Genomic DNA, 22779 nt, shown 5'->3' with positions numbered 1-22779 from the left:
GTGCAAGCCCGACTCCGCCTTTGGCCCTCTCAAGCCGTGAAAGTGAATGTGCCCACTTTAAAATATTTTCTCTTGATGTTGAAAAACGTCTCTCGGATCGAACCCCTGACCCTTAGCCAGAATGTTACATCTCTTAAACACGTTTGCTATTGCTTACTTTTTAAAGAAAATCTCTCGTGGTGCGTTACAATGTGTGCTACATTACCCCTCACAGGTAGTGTTTTCAGTGAGCCGTGGGACAGACGTGCGAATCTGGGCAAGCACGACTCAGCCCTTTTGTCCCTCTCAGGCCGAGACAGTGAATATGCCTAATTTAAAATATTTTCCTTTGATATTGAAAAGCTCTCTAGGTTTGAACCCTTGATTCCTTGCCTGAATGTTACGTCTCTTAAACATGAATTTTTTGCTCACTTGTTATAGAAAATCTCTCCTGGTGCGTTACAATAAGTGCTATATTACACCTCACGGGCAGTGTTTTTTTTTTAACGTTATAAGGCTGATCAGTTGAGTCAGTGCCCGCGCTGCAAGCGTGTGGTCAGTAGTTCGCACACAGCTCTCTTCAAGGACCGCGTCAGCCTGGTGGGCGGCTCCTCCCTTCGTGAGGGAAATGAGCGCAACCCAAACAACAACTTCGAGGCGGCTGCCACCGAGGAGACCCGGGTGGGCGACGGCCCGGGCCCGAGACCAACACGGTGATCCGGCCGAGGGCCCACTGCACCTAGAGACCCACACCCACGGTAGGTGCCGGAGCCTACCTCTTGTAACCACTGTGAGCTATTCCCTAACGATGGGAAGCTCACGCCCAGTTGACACAGGACTATAGTGACCACACCGTCATCCGCTTCAGTCAACACGCATACACAGACGTCACCCAATGATTACACTGACACTTTATTTGTGGGTGAAGAACTGCTGCAGGTTTATTTCATACAACATAGTATGATAATAAAATTGGGTTATCTTACGGGCGATCCAGGGCAGGCAGCCCCTTGCTGCTCCGCCCGCCTGGTGAGCCAGCACACACGGTGGGTCGATGCCCGGCAGTGTGGCACATAATTATTTACAGATCATCCACTGGGTCACGTGATCTGTCTCCTACTCCCGCCCCTTCCGACAGGGGCGGAGCGTGTTGTGGCACACCCCCGGTTGGTCAGGCCCCCCAACCGCCCGAAGGACTAACGGGGCGCCGTCGCGGTCTTCCCAGAACCCCCTTCGGCTCCTGGACCTTGGCTCGGGCACCCTTACTGTGCCGGACAGGGGTACCCTTACTGTACCGCCTGTCGCAGAGGTACCCTTACTGTACCCGTCTGCATCCAGATCGCCCTGTAACTCCGCCACAGCTCTGGGGAGGCTTCCGTCGCTGCCAGAGCCCCCCTTCCTCCCTTCGCTGTTATAGGTGCCCTGCCCCTGCGAGCCAGCTTTAAGTGGGCTAAATTATGGGTCCTTTTCTGTAATCCATAAATGACGGCATTAATTTGCAACATCACCCGGAAGCCCAGGGCAGACTAACAAAGGATGTCTTTTGGCCCCACTGCCATTCAGCTTAGACGTGAATGGTGCTCCCAACTTTCTGAGCGATGCCACCACAGATCTTCCTAACGAAATTATGGGAAGATCTGGCACCTACATATGGAGCCAGAATCGAACCATAGCTGAAATTCTTCATTCCATCGATTCCCTTCATGACCTCCCACGAAGAAAGTTTAATTTCCCCTTCGTCTACAAAGGTGATGTATAGATAGCGTCATGGTTCCCGGATTGCTGCTGCTGCGAAGATTGCATGATTTCTCGGCAGAGCCAAACAGAGAACGTAACTGCTATATGGACGCCTTTTATCATGACTCCCGATAAAGCCACTATGACTGACTGAGCTGCCGAAGAATACATCTCTCAGCTCGAGGACCCAAATTTGTGAACGTTTCCCAACTCCCTGGCTCCAAGGAAAGGCTGAGCGAGAAGAGCAACACCTAAACCTGTTTCTCAGGCTGGAAAAATATGGCATCGGTAACAAGGCATTGGTGAACTAGGCGCTTATGGACCTGCAATCCTGTTAAGAATTTCCAATTGGCCAAATATGGGGCCTTCCTGGCTTAGAATTGTGTTCCCAACAGCTACAGCACAATAAGCAGGGAGAAGGTAATGTGTGAGTTCACCGCTTTCCCTACGTATATAATTATATATGGGGGCAACAGCCTCTGTCTGTGTGCTCTCACCCGGCACACGGGGAACATATGCTCACTGTCCCTGGCTGCTTCATGTCACTGTCTCTGAATGGTCACTGCTACAAACCTTAGCTGGTGACAGCGCTGTTGGCAAGTGATTCGACAATCGATAAAACTGCTAACTCTGCCATGTTTACATTTTCGGCCATTGACTCCCTATGTTTGCTTCCCTTCACATTGTATTATCCTATTGTTTACTACAAACTGACCCATATCTTAGCAACATCTCCTCGCTTTAGCCTTTCTACTTGCAAATTAAGTTACATTAAATTGGACGATAGAGTCTTATAATCGTCCCGCTGTTCATCCTAATCTTTTCTTGCTCTCCACTGGGACAGCGTATCCAATTTCCTCGCTTGTTGAATAGAAGCTAGCTTTTAGACTTTATTGCTGCTGAAAGGAGCTAATAGGTTTGCCTACCGTCCTGGTTATACCTTTATTGCTGCTGAAAGGAGCTAATAGGTTTGCCTACCGTCCTTGTTATACCGGTGTTGCTGCGCTATAAGTAATTCGCGGCACCAACATAGTGGCTTGAAAAGAAACTTCCTATTTTATCAAATAATATGTTGTGTTAATAATAATAAGTTATGATTTCGTTCACATCTTCATAGCTGGCAGTGTCTCTATCTTGCCAATACCTGGGTCACGTCTGCCTTAAATGATGACAATACATCTGGCTTTTCCGCTAGCCTTGCCCATTAACCTGTCAAATGGCAGTGGAAGGCAGCACATCTCTGGTCATGCTCATTTCAGAAGGTGTTAAGCCCTTTCCAGTACTAGTCAGTTTAAGTGCAAAATTCAATAGGTATGGTCGCTCTGCTCTGTCAATTATTATCATGTAGATGAGGGCCTGCCCTTCTGGGGTGTCAGGTTGAAGTATGCACAGGTAATTGCCACTCATTCTGGGGTGTCTGGTTGAAGTATGCACAGGTAATTGACACTCTCCCACGTGCAGTGCTGTGAAACGTTTGAAGTAGTTCATCAAATTCAGCCAGCCACCCCCCTAGGTGGAGACTTGCACTCCCAAACTTCTGCTAGTGTAAAACCCGGTCACAACTCCAGTTCAGAGGAATTTAGTAATTCACGACACTGGCGACCCCAGGGGCCTAATACTGGACTGGGCTGTGTATATGCGGCCCAATATCACCATGACAATTTAGCTTCGAGTGGATGGGTGTTAACCAAGCCTGGCTGAAGTGCAAAACCTTTGACAATCACTCCTGACAAGATGTGCCAACGCAGGTGGAGTAAAGAGTTATCAAGCCAGCCTTACTTCCTTTCCCAGTTCGACACAGGTCGAAGAAGAATGCCCCTTCCAGAAAGGTCATGGCCCTATCCATGAAGCCTATCCATACAGCATTGTACCGGAAATCTACAGCATTGCTTTGTAAAGCTTTTTCTGGTCCCACAATTGTTTGTGGTTGATATGCTCTCCCTCAGTTTGAACAAAATCTTAGCTAATCGTACGCCTGCCAATTCCCAGGGCTGTCTGGCTTAATGCTTTACGCCTGGAAGTGCCCCACCAAACGTAGCCTTGCACTGAAACTTAACTTGGTTGTCTCAACTTTCCTTTTAGAGCTAGGAACACCCCCCGTGCTCACTAAATGGACCCGCTCCTTAGTTTCCAGCACACATTGCACTTAAATGTCATCTGGCCCTGGTGCCTACCAAACAACAGTGACAGCCTCTGTCACCTACCTGGGTGTCTAGGTTACAGTTAGTTATGTGAAGTTTCCCCCATGTCAGTGCCACTATGAGTGACAGTTGAAGGCGGCCCACATAAGCATGTTGGCGGGGCAGAGTTGCGGGCATAAGCATACCTCTTATAGACTGTCGGCAGCGACCCGTGTTTAACTGTTACTAATATGGCAATGACCGTTCTACGTTAGGACTATCCCGACTCTGGTCCGACCTACCCAAGGACTGATGCACTTGGGGGCGCGAGGCCGTAGGCAATAGGGGTGGGTGTCGAGACAACAACAACAATGACAAACGACCCAAGCCCCCTTTCAGCAAAAGGTTGGAAACGAGCTACACGTGGACACGTGTGGTCAGGATCGTACTGCGCGACCCTCGCTGTAATTAGCACTCTCATATTGCGCGAACTCGACCCGAATGGTATGGCAGCGCTGTGCATGATCAACATATTTACACACATATTCGGGCACGGGAGTGAGATCATGAGCCGCCAGGTCCTCAACCCTCGGGAACCCAGGCATACCAGGTCCAGCAGCTCACATACATAATCGGGCACGGCAATATTCATTGATTTACCCAGCGTCGCAACCCAGCGTGAACTCGATCCGAAGGTAATGGCGCGCCGTTCATGAGCACTGTATATACATGCATCATCGGGCACGTGGATATTAAATTATCTGCCCAGAGTCCCAGCGTGACCCGCCCGAAGGTGTTGGAGTGCAGTACATGAGCCATAGGTATTAACATACCTATTCGGGCACGGTTGATTGGTGATTAGCTCAAACCGTAACGAGCGCGAAATTAATCGAGCGCCGGACACAAGCACCGACCGAATAACCCATTCGGGTGCATGGGGAGTCGTAATGCCCGTAATCCTCTACTGCGCGCGAATGTGGGTACAAGCAATTCTTGTGAATAATACGTGCACTTGTATCATGTGCCTGCCTTATAGCAAGCCAGCACATACATGTTGCATATTGTATAGCGCGAACTCGACGCCAAAGGTATTGCACCGCTTCACATGAGCACTGTATTTACGTTACACATACCGGCACGGGAAGCGTGAGAGATTCGTACCATAGAACACGAACCCCATTCCAGGTCACGCGAGCACCGCACCATATTAACCCTTGAGGTGCGTGGGGGGATTAGTAATACCCGTAATCGCCTGATGTGAACAGTGCATGTACTGGTATCATGTATCTGCCTTATCGGAAGCCAAAAGCAGACGCCCGACCAGGGACATGAAACCCTGGACCCTCAGATTAAAAGTCTGATGCTCTACCGACTGAGCTATCCGGGCCCTTAGGAATTACATGATGCATATTTATATAGTGCGAACTCGACCGGAAGGCATTTGGAGCACCTTACATGAGCACCGTATTTACATTACATCTTCACGCAGGGGGTGCTTCAGAAATTCGTACCATATTACCCGCTCCCCAAACCGGATCACGCGAGCACCGCACCAGATTTTCCATTGAGGTGCGGGGGGTTTATTAATGCCCATAATCGCGTATGTGAACAATGCGCGCACTTGTGTCATTTATCTGCCATATAGGAAGTCAGCAATACATGTTGCAGAATTATATAGCGCGACTCGACCTGAAGGTGTTGGAGCGCTTTACCTGAGCACCCTATTTACATTACACATTCCAGCACGGGGAGCTTACAAGATTCGTACCATACTAAACGATCCCCGTGCCAGGTCCATTGCGCCTGCCGCACGCAGCCCACTGCATGCCCCCCCCTCCCTCAATGGCAGCATCGCCGACGGGAGGGGGGCGATACCCTTTACCAGGGAGCGCCACAGGTGTTGCACCGCCCGCGATCAGCGGGGACCCAGGCAGCTCCCAGCCTTGCAGTGCTGGTGCATTGGGGCTGTGAACCCACGCTAGTCTCCTACCGGCTCCCACGGCACAGGGTATGCGGCTTCAAGCCGGCCGCACCCCCCTCGGAAGGGAGGTGACTTAGTGTCATGGGAACCTAATACGCCTAGCGCAACAATGCCTACATCAGAGAAGAGTTTGAAATTTGTCAGCGTATGACACTTTGGCAGCATACAAGTTTCGAGCCAAGCCTCCACCAGAAACCCCCAACTTGCAAGGAAGTGGCGACAATTTCATGGGCCCATACGATGAATGCAGCGCGCATTCGTGGGCCCCGTTGTTTCCTTCACGCATCGCGCCAATGACTGGGGGAATTGGAGGGCTATTATGCATTCAACGAAGAATCTGTGTGTCGCATAGCATGCCGCCTGTTTTATTTATATAGCGCGAACTCGACCCGAAGTTATTGGAGCGCTTTACCCCGTATTTACATTACGCATTCAGGAACGGTGACGTTAAAACAGATACTTGCTTTATATTCTAATGCTCTGCCGGCTGAGCTACATCAAGCAGAAACTAAGCACCGTATTTACATACACATCCGGGCACGGGGGTTAGAAGATTTGCCCCGAGTCACAGCGCGAATCCCAGCCTAAAAGTCTTAGCCCCGGGTCATTGCTGCGTGGTGCGACCCGAAGGTAATCGGACCGCTGTGCGTGCCCCTGTTTTTAATACAACTCAAGCCGCAGGGAGATCCAATGCTTTACCCCAGGATCCCAGCGCGATCTCGTCCGAAAAGTGCCTGGGCACGGTTAGAGGGAGATTATTGCCTCGCCCAGCGGACCGTTTCCGGGCGCGGGGAAACTAAGTGCTTTGCACAGAAACCCAGTGCGAGCTCACCCGAACGTATTAGGCCGCTGTGCATGAGCCCCGTTTTTACCTATATGCTCAGGCACTGAGAGGAAATCGGGTATCATAGCGCTTTACGCAGCCCAGTTGCGGACGCCATTTCTTTTTGTTCGGCACAGGGAGATTAAGTGGTTTGCCCAGGATCACTGGGTTGTTCAGCGTTATTGCCGAGACTTGAAACCAGGTCCCCACATTCAATGATGACCGCCCGAGCCCTTAGGCCAACCCTCTCACTACATGAATCACCCAGTCACTGCGCGGGCTAGACCCAAAGGTCCTCGGAGCGCTGAGCCTGAGTACCATATTCAAGATACCTTTCAGGGCAAGGAAAGATTAATTGGTTTGCCCAGGATACTATAGCGCGCAACCGACCCAAGGCGCTTCACATGAGCACCGTATTAACATTACACCCGGCACGGGGAGCTCAGTAGCTTATTACCAATGCTTACCTTAAACATCGCGGTATTGGAGCGCTTTAGATGCGCACCGTATTACATTACACCCGGCGCGGGGAGCTCAGTCCCCTATTACCTACTCGAATGTCCCAGATCTTGAGCTCCGTGCTCACCCTCCACATCGAGGTATTGGAGCGCTTTACATACGCACCGCGTGTCCATTACAAAAGGACAAATTAATGCCGACTGAATCACAAAGCCGACAATGCTCCCCGACGTTAGCTTCACAATTAACTCAATTCCAGGGCACTTGGGGCAAATGTCAAGACAGCGGCCTTGTACCGTGGTCGCAGTGCGTCCTCGCGCTGTGGGAGATATGCCGCAACGGAAAGGTGCGTCTATGAAAGAGGCCGAGCCGATAAACTCAAAGGCAACGCAACTGCACTTCTTTCGCTACGTGAACATAAGCAGGCAGCAGTCTGACTCGACCCGTGCCTTTGAAGTGAATATTTTTTTTTTTTTTTTTTTGGGAATAATAACCCTGCCGCTTAGACCGCTATGCCATTCTCCTTTCCCCACTGGTAGTGGTTAGGTTGTTTGTGTCCAAGGTGTAGACACACTCACCGTAACACGTGTTTGAAGAGTTTACGCCGGGAAAACAAAAAAGGGGGGGGGGGCTCAGTACCATAGTACGACAATACCGCCAACTGAGCCCGGACACTAGCGACCGCACCCCCGGCACAGTTAATGAGAATGCGCAATTTGGAGCGCTGGACCCGACACAGTTAATGAGAATGCGCAATTTGGAGCAGATTTGGGAAAATTTGTTCTCGAGTTTGCTCCGGGACCGGGGATCGATCCAGGACCTTTAAGGTCTTTAGGCCAACGCTCTTCCTACTGAGCTATTTCTGCCCCATCGGCCCGGGCGCAAGCCACCGCACTCCCGGCCCAGTTTAAGAGAAAAGCCCACTTGCATGCGCGGGGCAGGTCGATGCTTACACCCGAAACCTAAAATCGGAAGCCGGTGCATATTTAACTAATGCCTACCCGACCCGAAGTAATTCGTGCCACACCGCGTGAGTTCAACAATTCAAATCTGTTCTTCCCGCCTAAGCTGATGCTCGCAACCCGGTCTCACAGGCCGAACGCGAGTGCTCCGCTAAATAGCCACACTCCCAGACGGTGGGAAAAAACCGCGCGCTCTTTGGGCCCAAAAACCCCACCTCCCCAACAACCCCCATCTTGCTTCCCCTCCGCCCGTGGCGAGCCTCGCCACAGGGCCCCGTCAACCTGGTCATGCCCAGGGACAGGGCCGGGGCGGAGTGGGTGCTGCAAGACTTACCAGCACAAGAAGCGTGGAGGCGACGAGGATCGAGAGCCGTAGGGCCGGAGGCGCACGAGGACGACACGGACGACGGACCGATGCGAGATAACGCGTGTCCAGGCTGGAGCGGCACGCAGGGAACAGAGGAGGAACTGGGCGAGAGGGCCTCCTAAGTAGAGGGGGCAAGCCTCGGCCCCCGCCCCCAACGGCCCGCCTCCAGCTCCACACTATTGGGGGGTCATAACCTTAGTGGGCGTAGCCTCAGGGGGGAAGGCTCCGACGGGCGGCCACTAGAGTGCTGCCCTGCTGATGTCCCACTGCTTGGGACGCGGGCAGCGGCATTCCCAGTCCCCAACGGGACAATGCGCAGTACTTGCAGATAGTAAATGGGCCTGTGCCTATGCGGCAGCCCAACTCGATTCCACCATGCCGGGATAAAAACCCATGCCAGCACTCAGACCCCCCCCATTGCAGCAATGCCTCTCTGGTCCAGCGGGTGCCGATGTTTGTGGCGAGATAAGCTAGAAAGCTCCTTGGCATGCAGGAAAGAGCCGCGCGGCGTGAGGCCGTGTAGCATGGGCCCCCCTAGCCAGCCCCAGTTCTAATCTCTACCCCCAGCCCCGACCGCGGGCAAAGGCCCTGCCGGCCCCCAGCTAATAAACAGAAAAGGGGGGGAGTAATCCCTCCGGGACGGCCACAGGGAGCGGGGAGATGATTGCGCCGGATTCGATTCTTGGGACTGAAGCACTCAGTGGTGTCGTATCCACAGTGCTACGCCAGGCACGATAAGACGCTTGTGATGAGCCTAAGGAAGCTGCCCCAACTTTCCCCACACCAAGGCGGCTCTAGAGCATGGCTGGGCCGCCCTGCCCTGTGTACAACCCTACATGGGGAGATCGGGCGGGAGGTGGGGGGTCAGACAGCATCACTCACCGAGTGCAAAATCGTCAGGGGACACATCCAAACGGCGTCAGGGCAAGGGGACAAAGAGGCCGCCAGGTGGGCGGGGGAGGAATTTATACCTCCCCCCGACCCCAACTCCGGCCGGAAGTGACGAGCGGGACCCCAAAGGGGTCTCTGGACACCAGGCTGCCCAGTGTGCCATCCTGTGGCACTAAAGGGGCCGCCCTCTTATGAGGGTCCCCTGCGGTGACTTTGTCGGTCAGCCCACAGTTGATCAAACCTCATAACCCACTGGTTCAATTCATGTTAGGTTTCTGCAAAAAGCACATAAACATTGTTGACATCTGTCTAAAAATAGTTCATTTGCCTTCAGTTCCACAGCTGGCTCAAAGTGTTTTAAAAAAAATTGTATTATTATATCAATATTAAATAGCAGCTATTTATTTTGCCTACACTGCTTTTTAAAGTTTATGTTATAAATCACCTCCTTATATTTGAACACCTGTATCAGTGAGTGTTTTTTAACTTTTTTATTGCAAGCATTTGACAGCCACGTTTAGGTGATAGCATAGTTTGTTTATTTCTGTTTCATATGATTTCACATAAAAAAAATAAAAAAAAATAACAGTGACACCATCTTATATCAGCATTTCCTCTCATTTATCATGCCCTTCCCCAGAGATTTTCTCCAGGGCTGTAGTGGAAACTAAGAGCTGCCGTGTTAACTATTATTTTACCAGCGTGCATGGATCAAGCAAGTGCAACCAGTGAGCACACCAACCACAAGGGCAGTTTGGGGGATTGTCACCACAAAGGAATTTTTTAAAAACAATGGTGAAAACGGTGCATTTTTATAAAATATGTTTAATTGTATACCGCCTTCCCATCTAATTTTTCCACTCACTGGCTTCTCTCAAAATCCTTTTTCTCAATCCCTCTTTTGTGCTCTCCCTAGCCATCTCAACTCCGACCTGTCTTTTCTAGTGCCCCCTTTCTTACTTTCACTCTATCACTCTTTGCCATCATTCTTACTTCCTATTTCCTTCTTTCCCCTGCTCCTTTACGTCTGAACTTCTCTTTTTTGTTAATTACACCATCTTTTTGAGAGCAATCTTTTGAATGACATTGAGGTTGTGATCGTCTCATCATTTGGTATTTATAGTGCTGTGAGTCTGAAAGACTGTTGTAATGTGCTTATGCTTGTATGTGTGATGTCACTCCTGACATTGGTGAGCTCTTAAGGTTCTAGAGTGAACCCATCTTGGTCTGGTGGAATAGAATGCTGTGTGTGGATTCTGCTGATGAACCTGCTGGCAGTTGGATGGATGAGCTGTTAAACCTGCATCTACAATTAAACCGTTTCTTATCTTCAAATGGATTCAGGATCTTCATTTAAATATCCACGTTGTACTTTTTAACACTGGCGACGAGGATGGGATAACGGATAACAGCTCAACTCCACACTACAGTGTCTTTAAAGATTGGAAAAACGAACTTATTCACTCGTCAAGTAAGACTGAAATTCTTATTTCTAAGCGCGTGTTTACTAAGTCTAGTCAATTTCATCTGGCGATCATCGCAGTGCTACAGAGAAATTCATCACCGGTATAACGTTTTAACTTTGACTATTTTAAACGTTAAGGGTGTTATTTTTAACTGAAATCCTCGTAAGGGCTCAAACATCTTACAATGATACTATTCTTATCTGGCACAGGCTGAAGTTTTTTTTCTTAAATTACTGCCGATTTAGTATCTTAAGGAAAAACTTGCCAGTTACGACATTTTATTTGAATTAGACTTGCCTGTCAGTTGCTCGCGCTTTCACTGCCTATCTCGAGCACAACGTTCTTTAATGTGTTCGTCAACCTGCTGTTCCTCCATTGTTTTCGGTTAGAACAGGATTGGTCATATGATCTACGTCAGATCTCTACCTGGAACGCAACGTTTTCTGCTGTCCTGGTAACCCTGAGACGCACGCTCCTCAGTCAGCGTTTGACGAACCACGGTGGAAGCGCATGACGTTCTGACGCACTTCAGCCAATTGTTTGTTGTTCTTTGTTTGGCGGTGCTTCGGCCACAGGTACTGACGAACGCCGTCGATTGGCAATTGTGAGTGTCCTTTGCGTTTTGATCTGGCAGCGCTGACACGCACAGCAGTTCAACTGTAAGTACCCTATTCTGCGTGTTTTCTGCCACAAGCAACGAAGGGTTTGAAGCACTGTAACGTATCTTGTGAGAGTGGCTTTAACTTATTTCAAACAGCGCTGATACGCACAGCTGTTTTATTGGATGTACTATATGCTGCGTGTCTGTTTTCAAACCACGCTGACACGCACAGCTTGTGATTTCAAACAGCGCTGACACGCACAGCTGTTTTATTGGACGTACAATACGCTGCGTGTCTGTTTTCAAATTACGCTGACACGCACAGCTTGCGACAAGACCAATATATAATCAATCCTGATTCTCCTTCGGAATGTGTAGGGTGCTGCGAGTATACTTTACAAGTTAACATTAACTAAGCAGTCCTGACATGCGGCAAATACATGTGTGTTATTAAGTTACGCTGACACGCACAGCTTGTAAGTTTTGAGAGTTCCTCTTAACGGTGGGCAAGTCCTGTTTAAAAGTCTTCATACATTGTTGGTCATGCAGTACTAACTTTTACAAATAGACAATTTTAATTATTTCTTTTTCTGAGTCATGCAGAATGTTACGGCTGCACCATTCTTTCTACAATCGCCTGGAGATCCACCTATTAAATGGTCCAAGTGGAAGAAAGTTTTTGAGCGATATGCTCGTGTGTGCGGAACTTCGCTCAGTGTTGAGAGGAAAACGGCTCTACTAATGCACTGTCTTGGATCTGAGGGTCAAGATGTGTTTGATCATCTTCCTGATGTTCCTGCCAGTGCTGCTACAGGTCTGAATGAATTTGAACAATGTATGTACAAGCTTGATGCACACTATTTACCAAAAGTTAGTACTATTTTAGAACGCTACCACTTTGGTAGACGTATGCAGAAGGAGGATGAAAGCATAGAAAATTATGTAACAGATCTCAGACGTCTAGCGTCCACTTGTAAATTTGATGTCCTAATTGAGGAAAGGATAAGAGATCAATTTATGCTCGGTTGTATCTCTGAGAAAGTAAGGGATGAACTTTGGCTTAAAGATGAACCGTCTCTTGATGAGGTCTTGGTAATAGCTAAAAGAATTGAACATTCTCTAGCATGTGTGAAAGAGATAAAAAAGGATCTCAACAAAGTTGGTTCGGACGTTACAGTGGTTAATGCTAATGTGTCTCAGAAGCCTTCTGATTCTTTAATGAAATCTCAGTCTAAAGATAAGTTGAATACCAAATCTCGAGCTCAGTTTAAAAAAATTGGTAAATGTTACAGATGTAACAGCACAACACACTGGGCAAATGATAAATCGTGTCCTGCCCTGAATACCACATGTTCATTTTGCAAAAAGAAAGGTCACAATGTGAATGCATGCAGAATCAAAGCTTCTAGAAATGTTGTAAATGAGGTTTCTCAAGAAGATGATGCAGAGTTGCATGATTTGAATGCGGACAGATTGTGGTCCAGGTCGGAAGTGATGGGCCTCTGGAGTCTATTTTAGTTGAGGGTCAGCGAACTAAGGTTTTATTTGACTCGGGAGCCAAGATTACCATTGTTTCCAACAAATTCTTTTCTGACAAGTTGAGCAACAAAGTGAAACTGTCTAAACCTGACATTCGTCCTACCTCCTATGGTGGTGATCCCATAGAATTGAGAGGGTACTTTGTGGGATTAATTGAGTTTGAGGATCGTTTCACCTCTGGGAAGATCTATGTTTCCAAAAAGGGTGATAGTATTATTAGTTGGTGGCATCAAAAAGATCTGGGTGTCATGTTAGATCCAAATAATACTCCTCCGGTCATACTCAAAGAGAGGAATGTCATTGGGTCCATTGATAATAACTCTTTGGATTCTCAGCTCATGGAAGAGTTTCCCCAAGTGTTTGGTGAAAGGTTGGGTTGTCTTAAGGGCTACTGCCATAAAATAAAGTTGGTCCCGGGATCTGTTCCTGTGTCGTGTAAGGTGAGGAATGTTCCTTTTACAGTTAAAGATGACATGTTTAAAGAGATTGACAAACTCAAAACTCAGGGCATCATTGAAGAGGTTGAGGGAACATCTTGGTTAGCTCCGGTCGTGGCTGCCAGAAAACCCGATGGCTCTCTGAGATTATGTGTGGACTTGAGACAGCTTAATAAGTGTGTACTGGTTGATAAGTATCCTCTTCCAAATATATCTGAATTGTTGAGTATGGTGGCAGGGGCGAAAATATTTAGTACTATTGACCTGAAGTCTGCGTATCATCAAATACTGCTTGATGAGTCTTCTAAAGATTTGACTGCGTTTGTTACGCCTTTTGGGACGTTCAGGTTTATAAGACTTCCGTTTGGGTTAGTTTCTGCCGCTTCCGTGTTTCAACGTGTCATGGAGAAGGTTTTGGTCAATATACCTGGTATATGTGTATACCAGGACGATATTCTGGTGTATGGATCTGATGTGTCTGAGCATGGGAAGAGAATTAGACAAGTGTTAGGTAGACTTGCTGCCCATAATCTGACCATTAAGCGGGAGAAATGTAAATTTGGTTGTGGAAAGATTGACTATTTGGGACATACCATAAGTGCTGATGGTGTGGTTCCAAAAGCTGATCTGATAAACACTATCAAAGATTTGTCGGCTCCAACCTCTAAGGAGGAGCTAATGCGCTTTCTTGGTATGGCCGAATATTACAATAAATTCATAAAGAATTTTGCTGAAGTTACATACAATATAAGGAATCTACTTAAAAAGAGTGTGCGATTTTGTTGGGATGAATCTTGTGAGAAAGAGTTTTGTGAGTTAAAACTAATGTTACAAAATGCACCGAATCTTAGAAATTTTGATCCCACCAAAACATCAATTATTTCTACTGATGCAAGTTTAAAAGGACTTGGTGCGGTCTTGTATCAAGGGGGTTCAGCTCCTGAGAACACCATTATGTTTATTTCAAGAAGTCTGAAAGGGGCTGAAACCAGATATTCTGTTATTGAGCGAGAAGCCTTGGCAGTCTATTGGGCTGTTAAAAAATTCAAGAAGTTTTTGTGGGGTACATCATTTGTAGTGAAAACTGACCATAAACCGCTATGCGAAGTGTTATCTAACAAGGGTATTGATTCAATATCACCACGTATTTCAAAATGGGTCGTTGGCTTGCAAGGATTTGATTTTGTTGTTAAGTATGTTCCTGGTAGTGAGAACCTTGTGGCGGATACACTTTCAAGATTGGTACCATCAGTTGAACAGGGATTATCAGATTCTCAGACGGATATTGACTTTGGTAATTTTCAGGATTTTGTTTGTGGAGTAGATTATGAGGTGATTTCTCATGAACGATGGTTGGATGCTTGTAAAGCTGATGCTTCCATCCAAGAGGTATTGAGTCTCATTTGTAATGGTTGGCATCACAAGGAACAGGGTGGTTCGTTAGTCAAAGATTATTGGTCAGTGAAGGATCAACTTTCTCATTGTGATGGTTTGTTGTTGAGGGGTCATAGACTAGTTCCGCCCATTTCTCTAAGAAAAGAATTACTAAATTTGGCTCACGAGGCACATCTGGGTATCTCCAAGACAAAAGAGAGGATACGTTCAAGTTATTGGTGGCCAGGTGTAGATACTCAAGTTGAACATTTAGTTAGAGAGTGTGTTCAATGTTCTCTGAGTGAGAAAGGTCTTAAAACTAGAACTCAACCCATGGAGAAAAGATCTCGTCCTAGTGGTCCGTGGAAAGATATAGCTTTGGACATTTTAGGACCTGTGCATGGGGATGGGTTGGACACATTTGTTATTGTGGTCATGGATTTGTTTTCTAGGTGGCCGGAGATATTTTGTGTTAAAAATGTGAACACAGTAACTGTTATTGATTGCTTAAAGAAGCTCATTGCTAAGGAGGGTATTCCTGAAACCATTCTGACAGATAATGGGGTTCAATTGGTTTCTGGGGACATGGAAAATTTTCTAAGTGGTTGTGGAATTGTACATAAGAAGTGTGCTTTGTATCATCCCGAATCAAATGGCACTGTGGAAAGATTTAACAGGGTGCTAAAAGATACTATCTCTTTGGCAAAGCAGAATGGGCTTGATTGGAAGGAGGAAATTTCAAAGAGGGTTTGCATTTATCGTTTTGCTCCCCATACGACAACAGGGAAATCTCCTTTCTTTTTGTTTCGGGGACGGAATCATGATACTTTCTTAGAGCCTCCTTGGGTAAACAAATTTCTTTCGGTGAATGGGGGAATTGAGGATGACACTTCTTGGAAGAACAAGGAAGATATGAAGTGTCTTAAAAGTAAAGGAAACTATGATGTACGACATGCCGTCAAAGTAACAAAAGTTTCAGTTGGTGACATGGTCAGAATTAAAAAACCTGGGTTTTGTGTCACTGGTTCTAAATATTCCAAACCCATCAAAGTGATAAAAGTGTTTCATAATGCAATAAGAACTGCTGATCACAGGGTTTGGAATTTGAGTCGTGTTGCTTTATGTAACAGAAATGATGATGTTTTACTGTCTCAAGATTTATCAGGAAAGGAAACTGTTCCCCCAGTCATGATGAGACCTAGTAGAGTTTCACGCATTCCCTCTTATCTGAAAGATTACATTGTTTGAAGTTCTGTTGTTTTTTGTGTATATGCTATGTGTAAAGGAGGGAGATATGTTGTAATGTGCTTATGCTTGTATGTGTGATGTCACTCCTGACATTGGTGAGCTCTTAAGGTTCTAGAGTGAACCCATCTTGGTCTGGTGGAATAGAATGCTGTGTGTGGATTCTGCTGATGAACCTGCTGGCAGTTGGATGGATGAGCTGTTAAACCTGCATCTACAATTAAACCGTTTCTTATCTTCAAATGGATTCAGGATCTTCATTTAAATATCCACGTTGTACTTTTTAACAAAGACACACGCTACAAAGTTGGCATCTGCTGCCGTTGTAGATTTCAAAGGAGGATGCAACAAACATAGAGCCCAATTTACTGTTAGCTCTTTTTCTAAGGCTACAAGCGTCAAACCGGAGGCTGCAGAAGGAAGACCAGCGACAGCAGGGGGTAAGTAGAGATGTAAGGAATTGAAAGAGCCAGATTCCACGTTCTAGATCGGCTCTGGAACCTCAGGCCAATGGGAGTTTTTATCAGCATGAAAGCACAGGGGGGAAGAAATAGGCAATCAGTCATTTCAGTTTCAATTTACTATGACTCTTAAGAATCACAGACTCCCAGTTCAGTTAAGTGGATTTATTACAAAGCCAAAAATAACTGAACATACAGGCACCTCAAAGTGAGGGTGTAGAAATACATTGAACTAATACAAAGCCAAACCTACAGATGGAGTTAAGGCGGTGCAACAAGCACAAGATGATTCGTTTGAGAATCCAGATACAAAAGATTATTGAGCAGACATCTAAATTCCCCTTCATCAGAGGTTTGTGGTTATAAAGCATCGAGCTGTCCCTACATTAGCCACAATGTGACATTCTACATAGCATTTTCTCAAGGCAAGATCAGTTAAGGTGTCAGTTTGTGAAGTCTTCCCAAGAAGCCTCTTCACATCAGTTGGGTCTAGTAGCATAAAGCTACAGAGCTAGTTCTAAGATGCTCTCTTTAGGCAAGGCAGCAGTTCCCTGGACACTTTCCCTAGTTACAATACATCTATACCACAGGTAGTATCCCATGATCCTTTGCAAAATCACGCCATCCAGTCAGGCCACCTCCTCGTAGGTAACCTTCCATTAGGCAACGATGTTCCCAAACTTTGGCAAGATTACCTTGATTCCCAGGCTTGCTCCGATAAAACCTTGATTCCCAGGCTTGCTCCGATAAGAAAGTACAACAGTTCTCCATTATCAGCATCAGCGCTCAATGTGTCCCCTTCTCCCTAAGCCTAACTTAGGGTGCAGGGGTGCCTTTAGATGTTGGAATCTCCTTACTGGATTCGGTCGTGGTCAGGGGGAGCCTCTGGCTTCAGTCAGCAGGCATCGTTGTGGAGTCCAGGAGTTGTTAGCCAACGCTGGACTTGAGGTCAGGATCGCTTGGGAATCTGTTGTGGATCGATGGGCCACCTGGACATGGGCCAGAGGCGTTGGGTGCAGAGTGGGCAAGACTAACGGATCCGGAGGGCACCAAAGTGATTTGTGTTGGTTTCTTGGGTACAGAACTGCTGTGCCCAGGGTTTCTGGTCTCTGTCAAAGTTCAGGCAGTGTTCCCCAGGTTTCTGGAAGTCACAGGCTGCGGGACTGGTGTCGTCTTCTCGCAGGGTTTTAAAGCTGGAGACAGGCTAGTAGGGCTGGGACCAAGTCAGTAGCCATCTTCAGGCTTCTCTGCACGGCATCTTCCAAGTCCTTCTTAGTTTGCAGGTAACTAGTTTCAAGGTCTAAGGAGCCTTCTAAATACTAGATTTAGGGGGCGTTTTAATGAAGGAACAGGTAGGGCCAATGGGCACCTCACCTGGGGTGACTACACCCTCTATTATGCCATGCTCCTGTCGGAGGGGGCATAGTCCTAGCCCTGATTGGAGGAGTCCCCTCATCTTCAAGACAGAGGGGACTGAAAAGTGTGCTTAACATCGCCTCATCCACCTGAGGGGTGGAGATGGCAAAGGTGGGCACACCGCCTAATCTTTCTAAATTTTCCTGCCCAAAGTGAGTGTGTTAAATGGGGGCTGCCATCTGCTGCTAGCAGAGGGCCCGGGGGCTGCATTACAAAGACAGCAGGACTTTGAAGCTTCCCTTTTGAGAACTGTGCCCATCCTGGGGGAAGAGGTGTGATACCTTTGCCCAAGATGTGCATTGTTTCTGGTCCCAGAGAGCAGAGGCTTTCCACCCAGGGGTCCAGAAACATGTCTGTGTGTGGCAGCTGCTCAGTCAGTGACCACACCAGGGTCGGTAGGTTTTCGGGGGTCACCTCCGAGGTGCCCTCTGAGTGCATGATTTAATAAATCTCACACTAACCTCAGAGTGGATTTATTACAATGCGTTGGTTGGCACCAAACGCTCCTGGTTTCAATGAAGCCATCATGGTGCTGGGGAACTCGAGTTGTTGAGTTTCCAGCCTATGTATTTCTTATGGCTTCCCTGGCACTTGTAATATTTAAGAATTGACTTGCATTGTAGGGGCCTATCTACTCATGCAGATAGGCCTTCACCTGTGGTATAGTGCACCCTGCGTTAGGGCTGTAAGGCCTACTAGAGGGGTGACAAATCTATATCTTCAGGCAGTGCTGGGTGGCACTGCATTCAGGCAGGGGGCCATGTCGATTTTGAAGTTTTTCACCTCACAGGGGCATGCAAGCTTCAGGGGCAGTGGCATGGTCCTAGTGAGGGTGGGTGTCCCAGGGGACCCTCTTCATCTTCCAGGCTTTAGGTACCCAGGACACCACTTACTATGAACTTACAGGAGGCAGAAGTACCAATTCTGGATATGTTTTTAGGGAAGATGCACTAGTACAGGCGACCTCGTTGGCATGGATCCTGTGCACTACAATTGAAACCACATCAAATTCCAGGCAAAAAGTGGAGGCTAACCATGTCAAAAGAGATACTTCTCACCCAGATTAACACACCTGTTTCCTATGCCCCTATTCAAGGGAATGTAGCTCCTGTGTGCGCAGCAGCGTGGCTGACTCCAAAGCTGTAGAACTGCAGGTGCTGTACCCTTCCCCTTGCAGGGAGAACTCAGTACAACACACCCTAAGGGTCCTGGCTCTCTTACGTCTGAATATAGTGCTGTTGTGATACTGTGCACGCTTTTCTAGCAGCCTGGTATGTGGTACCAGTCATGGATAAGGTTTTGCAAAGTGTACATTTCACAGATAGATTCCAAAGGCAGGTGATAAAATCAAATATCAGGTGGGGTAGTAGCAAGTGCAGTAGCGGTCTTTGTCATAATGGGACTTGTGCCCTGTTAGTTTCAGCAGGTGGTTTCCGGTGATTAGCATTGGTACTTATTTGTCAACACTGGAGCACAAGAACAGTTGTTTGTTAATTCAATCTACCTTATAATGACTATTACCTGACCCCCAAGCCATTCATTATAGCTTTGGGAGCCTGGACTTGTTTGAATGGCCACACTTGTAAGAGTGTAATGGCTAGTAGTTGTGTTGATACTGTCATGTGTGGTGCACGCTGCAGTGGCCTCCCGACGAGGGCCCTAGCACTTATTTTCTTTGAAAATCAAGCACTGTATCTTTGTTAGGTTTCCTAAGAACTATAATCAGGGCTTCAGTAAAGAATCCAGATGTTGATCCTGAGGTACTAAAATGAGTAAAAAGTGTAAACAAATAAGGCATGAGGTGCAAATAAAATGTATTGGAAAATTTAGCTCAAATGCCACCTGGATCAAGATATTTACACAATTTAAGAGACTTAATAGCCAATTCAACTTCTTCCACATAAATCAGCAAATTTAATTAATCTTCAAAGGATTGGAATATTTTTGGTAATCCACAACTGTTTCAAAAAAACTATCAATATGTGAAGATTCACCAGATGGAGTATTATTGCATAAGGTTGAGTAATAACTGAAAAAGTCATTTACTATGTCTGAGTGAGATAATGCAATGTTACAATTTAAACCATGGATTGCATTAATTTGAGTTTTATCTTTTTGAATACGCAGATAATTTGCCAAAAGTCTACCAGCTCTATTAGCACAAAAAATGTAGCCTTATTAATGATAATTTGTATGCCTGCACTTTTGCATTATATTGAATTTAATTCATATAAAAGTTGTTGCAATTGTATTTTATATTTGAGATTGTTGGATGTCATAAAAAGCCATTTAACTTTTGCAATCTGCTTGTCCAAGTTAATTGATTTGTTTTCATGTGCCATAAGAGATATGGTTACCCCCTAAAATATATGCCTTAAATGTATTTCAAGTAGTTACAATAGAATTAGAGCCTTCTGGATTAAGATAAAAATAATAATGAAGTTCCGATAAAAGTTTGGTTTATTATTTTCATTAAGGACAATATGTCTATTCATACCCCATCTGCATTGCGCATGTTGAGTTGTGCTAAATTGTAGAATACCGAAAATGAGTGCATGATCAGAAATGTCTATATTATGGATAAGCGGAGTGGAAATTAAATTAATAAATTGACAGGAAATGAATAAATAATCTATTCATGAATATGAATTATGAGGATTAGAGAACAATTTTGAATATTTCTCTGTTGGGTGGTGTAAACGGCAAATATCTACCAACTTAGGTTTAAAAAAATATTTTAAAGTGAAAAAAAATATCTTTGGGTGGACGCTAATTAGTTTGCAATGTTCTATCCAATAAAGGATCACATATGAGGTTAAAGTCACCTTCAATGATAAGTGGAACATTACCTTATTTGAGCACCTCAGACGTAAAGAGAGACCAACAATTAGGGTCATCTTTTGTCATGCCATATCCATTAATCAAGAGAAGAACTGTATTATCAATTTGAATTTTGAATATAATATAACAACTATCTGCATCAGAAAATATGTTCATTATTTGGAGACGTAATCTTTTTGCAAAAAGTATAACACCATTTTTTTTGTTAACTGCAGGAGAAGACATAACATTACTAACCCACTTTTTCTTAATGTGAGTTAAAAGTCTATAATAAATATGTGCTACCTGGAGTAAACAAATGTCCGCTTTATTTCTTGCTAAGTAATTCAAAACTTTAATACGCTGAACAGGATGTCTTTAAGGTTTAACATTCAAAGAAAACAATTTTAATGTTATTAACATTATCCATATTCAAAAATGAAAAGGAGAATAAAGAGTAGCTCTAAAAATAAGTGTCAGGATTCAAAGGAAAGACAAGTACAAACATAAATAAGACAATGTAGACACATAAATAATACTACTGAATCATACACATGCACAAGGAAGAATAACCTGCCCAGACAATACCTTCATAGTGAAGCTTAGAATGAAAAGCAAGTTAAAAGGAAAATAAATTACGGCAGAGGAATCAAGCATCAGGCTCATTCATTTCCATGGAAAGTGGAGAATGTTGATCTAAGAATAACATAGATCTTCCGGGCGATTAAATGACTTGGAGATAACGTCTTCCCAGATTCTAATACTAAACGGGTCAAAAAGTCCATATTTAAGACCTTAACTTAGAAGCACTCCTAGAGCACATGGCTGCCGCTGGCGTCCCAGCACTAAGTATACACCCAGTTGACTAAGACATTAGTGGAGAAACATATACTACACTACGCCTACAACTAGCAATTATTTTTCTTGGCTTTGTCAATGCTTGTTAGCTGCATAAGATGCACAAGCCACCATTATGGCTTTGTTGCATTGCATATTGAAAAAGCTTCAATTGTACATGGTGAGACTGTTGCGTTTATGATTAACATTATAACCAATGACTTAATTCAAATCAAAAGCAAGTTCTACAGCAATTGAGGGCATTACCACTAAACCGCACGCCAAATAAAAAGAAATTAACAGTACCGCCCTGAGAAGCCGATAAATGTATGTAAAACCCCATCTGTACCAGCTGAACCAATAGAAGCGGATTAAAACAGTGACAGTGCAGTGACCACCAGGTGTCCTGCCTAGCCTAGCCCTCCATACTTCCACAACAGCCAGCTAGGTCACATGCGCGCGTGCCGGGGGCCCAAACTGGAAAGCAAGGCCTTTTTGAAGCCGGACTGGCGATGTACAATCCTTACGCTGGCAGTGACGCAGACCGCCTTCTAGCCGGCTCCCGCTAAGAGCCCCCTCTTTGCCTAGAAGATCCTGGAGCACAGACCTTCCTTACACCACTAAGGTCTTGGAGCGCTGGCCGTTACTGCACAACAAGAACTATATATCTCTGGAAAGAGCACCTGACCTATGCATTCGTAGAGATCCATTTGCAGTAAAACTTTCCCTACTATTACATTTTTGTATTGTCCATTGTTCCTCGCTGAAGTGGTATGAACTGAAGTACTATTGTGTACTCCTCTATTCCGTAACGCTGTATTTGTATTAATATGTAAAGGAGCATCCATTATATTTTTGCCCCAGGACTGGAACTGGAATCATCACCCTAGCTGTTAGTGCATTAGAGAGCACTCTGTCCCGGTTTCAACCACCTATTTCAGCGCAGTTTATGAATTATGAAGCTATGCCTAGGACTGAAACCTAGTGCTCAAATCGGGTGTGTCGCTTTTTACCGCTATTGGCTCAGAGATGGGCTGTGAAATTCAATTTCTTAGGTTACTAGCTGCTGCGGGAATTCAAACGCCTGGCCGTGCAACCAAAACTCTGATATGTGCCAGCCGGCAGGGGACAACAAGGGGTAAATTCACATGTTATCCATTTAGGTAGGCAGGATAACTGATGAGTACTTGGTCTGCCCCAGCACAAACAATGATTTTAAAATGTAACATAATGGATTGGTGGTCTCTTTGATAATCAGAACTGA

The 22779-nt window shown here is 45.8% G+C and overlaps 1 long non-coding RNA gene across 1 annotated transcript in view; it reads left to right on the top strand.

Moving 5' to 3' along the window:
• Nucleotides 1-602: 602 nt before the first annotated feature.
• The window catches only part of LOC146829231 (uncharacterized), a 151178-nt gene continuing 129001 nt past the window's right edge, over nt 603-22779 (top strand). Inside the window, exon 1 of the long non-coding RNA XR_014962206.1 lies at nt 603-737. This is a non-coding gene — a long non-coding RNA (uncharacterized LOC146829231). The remainder of the gene's footprint in view (nt 738-22779) is intronic.

The sequence above is a fragment of the Triturus cristatus genome, chromosome 5_2, assembly GCF_964204655.1.
Source record: "Triturus cristatus chromosome 5_2, aTriCri1.1, whole genome shotgun sequence".
In the NCBI taxonomy this organism is placed as follows: Eukaryota; Metazoa; Chordata; class Amphibia; order Caudata; family Salamandridae; genus Triturus; species Triturus cristatus.
The sequence above is the reverse complement of the archived record's forward strand: the minus strand, read 5'-3'. Positions and strand labels throughout refer to the sequence as shown.